The 8,579-nt window shown below is 45.8% G+C and overlaps 1 pseudogene; it reads right to left on the reverse strand.

Annotated features, from left to right (window-relative positions):
- Nucleotides 1–5,154: 5,154 nt before the first annotated feature.
- LOC140631196 (protein SDA1 homolog) lies at nt 5,155–7,293 on the reverse strand (annotated as a pseudogene).
- Between the last annotated feature and the right edge of the window lie 1,286 nt (nt 7,294–8,579).

Raw genomic sequence — 8,579 nt, forward strand, 5'->3', positions numbered from 1 at the left:
GCTTGGTCTAAGACGGCGAAGCCGTGACTGCCCCAGTGGTAGACCTAGAGCTTCCACTGGAGGCTCCGGGGCCTCCTCCGGGGCACCTGGTAACCAGTTGGGGATAAGTGCTCAGGAGGAATGGGTTCTCCCTGCTGAAGGTGACCTGCTGTAGGTTGTGCCCAAGGGATGACATATATGTAGGAATTTGATTTTTTTTTGGACAGATTTTATTTATTTAAAGATTTTAATTTATTCATGAGAGACACACAAAGAGAGACACAGGCAGAGAGAGAAGCAGGCTCCATGCAGGGGCCTGACATGGGACTCGATGCCGGGTCTCCAGGATCAGGCCCTGGGCTGAAGGTTGCGGTAAACCACTGAGCCACTGGGGCTGCCCTGGACAAATTTTATTTTTAAGGAAGCTCTACACCCACTGTGGGGCCCAGACTCACAACCCTGACATCAGGAGTCCCAGGCTCCACTCACTGAGGGCCTCACGTGCCCCACCCGGGAATTTCATAGTTTTAGTCATCCAGGAATGGAAGCGTGCTTATCACTCGAAGCTAATTTTCACATTATTTTCACATCACATTTCAGGATCCGTGGTGCCTGGAGCCCAGCTGAGCTCGCAGAAGGCTCTGCCCAGAGCTGAGCCCCTAGCCTTTCAGACCACACCTGCTAGGATTTGAGTGGAAAACCCCAGCCCTTAATCCTGTCCCAATTCCAAGGGGGAACGTCAGCGGCAGGGAGCAAGTCCCAGCTCCTGTGGGTGGGGCCGGTCTGCTGCTTTGGTCCCTTCCCCAGTGGCAGGTGCATGGGAATTGGGGGGTGGGGTGCACCCGGGGCCTTCTCTCGGCCGGGACACAGTAATATCCCCTGTTACCACCCACACATAGGTGCACCTGTCTGTCTCCTCTTGTGTGGATGAAGGCTTTCCCTGATGGGATTCTTGGAGGCCAAAAAGCCATAAAAGCTGGTGTGCTTGCGTGAGCACTCGGAGCTCTCAGAGCACCTGCCACCAAACCCAAAGATTCCTGAGTTCAGATGAGCTGATTGTGGAACCGGTCATATTGGCCGTAGGTCACACCAACCTCAAGAAATTTCTGTGTGAGGAGGAGCCCCAGAAAACACTGCACGGTCCCTTTAGGGAATTAGATCGGGTCTCAGAAACCCAGACGGTGAGCAAAATAGATGCTTCAACTCTAAAGGCTCAAATGAGCCTCCTTCGGGCACACCTGCTGAACTTCTGCCTAAAACTATGGTCCTGGAAGCGACACCTATCTACGAGAGTGAAAAAATGTGACTACATCCTGAAACCTCGTTTTGGTAACCGTCCCGTTGAGGGACCCAAGTATGGTACTCTGCACCCATTTGGGACCAGATTTGGGCTGACGGAAATGTGGGTGGAACTGCATTGGCGGCTAAGTGTCCAACTGAACTGCTGCCAGCCTTCAGGACGGTGACAGGCCGCTGGGAAGAACTTTCCCGAATGTAAGAAAATGTAAGGAGTGCACTTTGAAGTCGGGCTTTCAGAATGAAGCAAACAGGTTGTGATACCTATTTTACTTGGCATAAGGAAGCTTCCAAAAGGCCTCGGAATTCCAAAGTCATTTCATTGAGAGATTCCTGCAACACCCCCATGAGAAACTACAGACAGGGCTTGTTCAATCCGGCCAGCAAGTGTTGCTGTTTGTCCCACATATGACTACAAAGTACGTCTGTGATCAGAAATTGGCCAGATTGCAGAGCCTGATAGCATTAAAAGAAGTTGAAGCAGAAAGAAAGTATGTGTCCTCCCCTCAACTAAATTGGAGCCAGGTACCCGCAGGATCAGGAATGCCTCCCCAACCTTCCTGGGGCATTTACTGAAAAAGAGAATGTAGCTACAGGGTGAGCCCACCTACGAGAACATTGAAGCTGCAACGCAATTCCTGGAGCAACTGAGAGTCCCTGGCCTCCTCTTACAAATCTTTGCAGCCCTGGAATGCAGCTCTGGAGGCAAGCCTAAGTTGCATATTACATGATGCCATTTTAGCACTTGGCCGGCCAACGTCCCCTGTTTACCCCAAAGGGCTGGGAATCTGCGCTCTCGCTTGGGGCCCTGAGACGTCAATGTCATAAATGTCACAGGACAAACTTCAAGGAGGAGATTACACCATAAGTTGGAACTCCTTCTGGAACCTGGGCAACCGGGCAACCCTGAGGAGGGAGTGTGTGGTCTCTGTTTCGTCTGTCTGTGGGTCTGTACACCTGTGTTGTGGATGCCGGTATTTGCTGCCTCCACATGGAATCACCAAAGTTCATTCTCCAAGAACACACGGGAGGGACGTGAAGAAAATCCAGCACTTACCCGAATTAAGACTTGGTAGAAATCCTCAGGGTGATCATGGGAACCGACCCCACGACTTTTCAGGTTCATGTGCTCTGGGATCATCTTTGGCAAAGAAAAGGTAGTTTCCGTTTGGTTGGATGGAAACAGGCCCGTCTTCAGACTTACCCGCGTTAACTACCACGCAGATGGTCAGACAGGCTCATGTTCTCTCTCAGGTGATTTGTCAGTATTGAGAACAGCCTGGAATGATGGCCGGCTTGTCTCAGGCCTCATGAAGTTGTTGTAGTGGCCTAACAGAACTACTAAGAACAAGGAAGTTCAATAGATAGAGAGAGCACAGGGCGCCAGGGTGGCTTGGCTGGTTAAGAGTCTGCCTTGGGCTCAGGTCATGGTCCCAGGGTCCTGGGATCCAGGAAGTGTCAGGCTCCCTGCTCAGGGGGGAGCCTGCTTCTCCAACTCCCTCTGCTTCTCCTGCTTATGCTCTCTGTCAAATAAATAAATAAAGTCTTAAAAAAAAAAAAAAGAAATAACAAAGACATTGTTAGATGTATTTTTAATTTTTTTAAAGATTTTATTTATTCATGAGAGAGAGAGAGAGAGGCAGAGACATATTCAGAGGGGAAGGGTTCCCTAAAGGGAACCTGGTATGAGATTTGATCCCAGGCCCCAGGATCATGACCTGACCCAAGGCAGATGCTCAACCACTGAGCCACCCAGGCACCCCTAGATGGACTTTTTAAAACTTTCTCCAAATCTTTGGGTCTTCTGAGCTTTAATTGATTTTAAGTTAAATCAAATGATAGCCATTCATTAACTGTCCAGGTCAATACAAATAAGATGAAAGGTTAAAACTTTAATTGCTAATCCTTAGCTTGCTTGATACCTGGGATTATTAGTAAACTTGTTAAAAACCCTGAAAAAAATTCACCAGAAGAAAATATGTTTCCAGAAATTATAAAATATAATCATAAATCTGCCAAGCCCCAGAATGCTAATAATATAAAAAGACTGTTCATGCTTGTGTACTCTCTATTTTCATGAAAAATTAAGGTTCCTAAGGGTGAAAAATTCTAACATATCTTATTAAAGCAACCAGAAGAAATCAAGGAAGTTTGTCCTAATGCAAGGAAATTAGGTTGTGTGTTTTCAATAACGGACAGTTATAAAGGAGGCTCATGTTCTCTCTCAGATAATTTGTCAGCAAGAACAGCCTGGAATGATGGCCGGCTTGTCTCAGGCCTCATGAAGTTGTTGTGAGTGGCCTAACAGAAAGGCATTTTTTTGTTGAGGGAAAAGAAAGGAATTTTGTCCTAAGAGAGGCTAATTATTGAAAGTGGGAAAGAGAGAAAAAAAAAAAGGACAAAATGTGAATATCAAAGTTGTAGAAGGTTTATAAAAAGGAAACTTTGGGAAGAAATTTTAATGTGTGGTCAAGGCAGAAGGCTTTTAATTAAGTGAAATGAGTTTTAGATTTATTTATTTGAGAAAGAGTGGGAAGGGGCAGAGCAAGAGACCTTTAAACATTTTTTTAAAGATTTATTTATATTTTTATTTTTTAGAGGGAGTGAGCGTGAGCCTGGGGTAGGGGTGGCGGAGGATGGTTAGAGAGATAGAAGCAGACTCAGGGCCCTGAGATCAGGCCCTGAGCTGAAATCAAGAGGCAGTGGCTTAACCCACTGCACCACCCAGGGGCCCCAGAGATAAATGGGTGCAAAACCAGAACTAGTTTGCTCTCTGTTAAAAGGACAAAGTCTTCATTGAACCAACACTTGAGCTATTGGTCTGCTCTTGGTAAGAGATTGTAAAGGTTTTTCTTTATATTTTTAAGTCATCCACCAGGAAAGCGAAGATTGTGGGTTTTCCTCAATACGTGATGCGTGAAAATGTCTTTAACTGTTTTAGTTTTTCTTTCTTTAAACAGAAAAGCTCCAATTCACCTGCTACTCCATCCGGCAGGAACATCCTCGGACTTGCCTCCCGCAGAAGCTGTCAGGCCACCACGCTTGGACACCCACCGAGCTTCTCTTTCCCCATTTACCAATTCAAGATACACGTGCCTTTAATGCCCGGGGCACCCATAGATGCAACGGGCATCTTAGGGGCACGCAAAACTCTTTGCATAATGATGTGACCAGCTATTGCTCTTGCCTCTTCCTCTTCCCCGGATGAGCAACTTGCTATCTGTGAATGAAGAAAATTCCTGAGCACTTTCTCTGCCTGGAGTAGCACCAACCATTGTGCCAAAGAGTGGAGGCCAGGTTTGTGACACTGACACTCACGGGCCTCTTTAGCAAAAAGTGAGAGAACAGGTGCACAGGGTGGTATTCTCTCGCTACCTTGACCCAGGTGCACCTGAGGAAGCAGGTGAGTGAGGCTTGAGACTCCCCACGGAAAGGCCTTCCAGGCAGAGGGAGTAGCAAGGGTAAATGTCCTGAGGCAGACTTTGCTTGGGAGTTTGCTTGAATAGCCAAGAGGCCCAGAGAGTCTGGAGTGGCCAGGGTCGCAGCAGTAGGCAGGAGAGAACCACTGGGAGCCCGCATCTTGCAGGGCCTGCCAGCCCGCTAAGGGTTCCAGCTTGACTCTAAGTGCACTGGGGAGCCAGGGGAAGGTGTTGAACAGGGGAGTGACTGACCTGATCCGCCCATGGTGTCCCTGGACCATCTGCCTGAGGGTGTGCAGGACACAGTGTGGCAGGGAGTAGGAGGGCCAGACCGGAGGGAGGCAGGGAGACCGGACAGAAGGCTGCTTCTGTTCTTTCTTTCTTTCTTTCTTTCTTTCTTTCTTTCTTTCTTTCTTTCTTTCTTTCTTCTTTCTTTCTTTCTTTCTTTTTTTTCCTTCAGGACTTTTTAATGTAAACATTCTTGATTAACTAATTTTCAAAATAATGTACAAATTTAGCATTCTTCTTGGAATGGAAGACTTGCTCGGAGGTTACTTCATTCTTTTTCTCTTTTTCAAAAGTGCATCTCGTAGTGCCAGCTGCTTTTCTCGGAAGGAACGCTTGTTTTTTGACCAGACGTTATGGCTATATCGCATCATCATAAAGTTCTTCTGTTTTTTCTTCTCTTTATTAGTGGAACTGGAAAATGGGTTCATTTTGGTTTTCTTCCTCACAAATTCTTTTCGGTCTGTCTTTCCAGCCACTGCTGTTGCTAGTCTTGTCTCCTTGTCAGATTTTGGCTTTCTATTGAAGGCGTTCAATGTCCCGAAGAGAAAGTAACTCACCCCTGGGCTCCTCATCACTATCTATTTCAATATATTTCCTCTTTTGGGCTTTCCCTGGGGTAGCGTCGAGTTCTTTCCTCATTTGGGCTATGCGGATTTTCTGGAAGTCTTCCTGAGTTAGAACTTGGCTCGTGCTAATGGCTGCAGCTTTGGCTTTCTGCTCCTCCATGGGCATCCTGTTGAGCTTCTTGAATATTTCTTGCTGCTCTTCATCAGAAGAATGATGCACATCAACCCACTCACCATCAGCATCTGCCTCCTCACTGAGACTGGTACATTCCCACCCATCTTCAACATTTTCAGCATTCTCTTCTTTTCCAACTTCTAGAACTTCTGCTCCTGGAATGTAATCTTTAGCATCTAATTCTCCATATTCTTACACTCTTGCTTCCATGGAGGCCTCTGTAGGCTTACCCCGGAATTTCTTCTGCAACATCTTAGGATTCAGTGTTCGGAAGAGCTGAATCAAAGTTCTAGCAGACATCATCACATTCTTATCTGTGTGTTTTATACTGAGCTAGGTCTTGGAGAAGTTCTTCAGTCATGACTAGAAGACATCGAGCTGTTATCTCTTTTATAGCATTGATTCCTACTGTCATGACCTCCCCAGAGTTCTTGTCGGTGACAAAATTGTTGGCCACACTCATGAGCACTGACTGAATGATCTCTGGGGGTACTAAGTGATGAGATGCTTGGGCAGCAACAGAAGGATCTTTGTTACTTCTCTTTGGTGGGGCTGCAGAAATCTTTGTACAAAGGGATAGAAGTTGAAGAGAAAAAGCTCATGAATTCCCACCAATCTGGAGATGAGGTTCATGAGCATCATTTTCACCTCAAACCTCTCCGTAGAGCTCTCTAGTTGTTTTAATAATTTTCTGCAAAATCTTGGGGATCATGAATCAAATGAATAGCTGAAAAGTTAAACACCTCTGGTTTCTTCTTTTTTTGTTTCTTGAGCACTTTCATAGCCTTTTCCAACCTTTTCTTGTGTTTGGAGCTTTTCTTCCCCGTGGCATATTGCACTAGCAGGTCTCTTGCTGTTGGTCCTTCATCCTCGGATTCTGAGTCGCTGTCCTGTTTCTCCTCTTCATCTTTGCCAAAGAAAAATGTCAAAGCAGCAACTAATATCTTGGTGACCTTAGAGAAACATGCAGTTGTGATCACACTGACAATTTTGTCATCATTCCAGATGTTTCTTCTGTAGAGTTCAGTCATCACATCCAAAGATATCTTGGCTGCAGTTGCATTGCTATCTCTTAACATGGTGTACATGAAATTCTGCAACACAATATTCACTTTATTGTTCTTGTGTTTTGCATTTATATTCTCGATATCAGTGACAATATATGTGTATAAAGTCTTTCGCAGAAGCTTATCATGGCAATGCAGAAGTTCAAGAAGAGTTCTAGCAAACTTGATGGATTGATGAGATTCTTATTTCTCAGCAAGATCAAAGCTTTGCAAAATGTCATTCGAAGATCTGGATCCAAGACAGCATGATTGTAGGAGAGAAGATCTTTCAGCTCTTGAGGAAAGTTACTTAAATGTTCTGGGTAGCAGTGACCAATCTGGGCTCTGCCAGTTCTTTGCTAGGTTTATTTGGTTGTAATTTAAAAATCTCCACATTGGATTTGTAGTGATTATACTGCTGTAGAAACTCCTCGACGTAAGCTGGCGGATCCCGCTTGATCAGATTCTGTAACTGTGACAGGTTGCTGGGCAGCTTGTTATTGTTTCTGTTACACATGTTGGTTGCTGAGTGGCTCGCAAGAAGCGGTCTGAAGAAGCACCTCACCGCTAGCCCTTTTCTTTTCTTTTCTTTCTTTTTCTCTTTCTTTTCTCCATTTACTCCTCTGTGGATCTGATACATTTTTTAAAAACAGAATCTTCAAAATTTCTATTACATAAAATAAAAAAATTCTATGATTATTTGTGGGTACATTAACAGCTATGAAAGACTCCATTTCTGTGTATTTATCTTTTTACAGAATTAGGTGTTTGAATAAAGGCAGAGATCTCTCTTGTCTGTCTTCCAGAATCCAGGCAGACCCCCTGAGCACTGTGGGCATTACTGCTCTACTGTCTTCAGCAGCTGGTGCTGTTCCTGACAAGAACAGTGTTGGTTCAATGATTCTGCAGTGGATCTGCTCTTCTCTCTAGGAAGGGGTCATTCGTTATCTTCCTTATACTTGCCGAATGTACTGGAAGCTCACAATTTTGAGCGAGGCAGGGTCTTACCTCGTTTTCTCTCCTTGACACTTGCTAGACCCTTTCTACCTAAGATTTATGTCTCACTTGAGGAAAATGGGGAAACATTTTTTTGTTGACAAATCCGTCCCATTTTTTTCTGGAATGCTATAGGTCAGTGTTGCTCTGTGGGTCCACCTTCCACATCTTAGGAATTCCTCACACATTTGTTGTGTTTGTCATCTTTCTCTGCTCTGGGAGATGGAAGGCAAGACTGGCAGGAGGGGAGAGTATAGCACCCCAGCATGCGTTTTCAATAAGGAGGGAGCAGCCAACCCCAAAGGCTTCCAGGGAATTAGAAAGAGGAGGGCTGACAATGTTGGGGCCCAGTGTCCTGAACCTCTGCCCTCCGGGACCCCATGAAGCTCAGGGCAGGGCAGCTTTTGGGAAGGCAGTCAGGCCTGATGGGTTCTGATTGGCTAAAATTCCAGGTCCTAAAAAAAACGTTTTGAGGCTGATATTGCTCACTTTTAACATAAAAATTGGAAGCACCCCAATGGCAAATCCCTCAGGTTTCCTTGGGATTTGGCCTCCCTGCCACCCACCCCATGCGTACTCACCCCAGCCTAAGCTGACACTCAGAGGCCTCTCCCGGAGCCTACTCAGGTCCTCATTGACAAAGCAGTGGTGGGTTCAGCCAAGGGGAAATTCATGTCCTCTTCCTGTTCTTTGTCCCTGGGGCTCTTCACCCCCTCTGGCTGCACGAGGCCCTGTGGAGAGGAGGCTCCCTGAGAGCCGATCCCTCAGCACACGGGGCCATGCTGTTACTTATCAGACATTGACTCTAATTTTG

This window comes from Canis lupus, chromosome 3 (genome assembly GCF_048164855.1).
Source record: "Canis lupus baileyi chromosome 3, mCanLup2.hap1, whole genome shotgun sequence".
Taxonomy (NCBI): domain Eukaryota; kingdom Metazoa; phylum Chordata; class Mammalia; order Carnivora; family Canidae; genus Canis; species Canis lupus.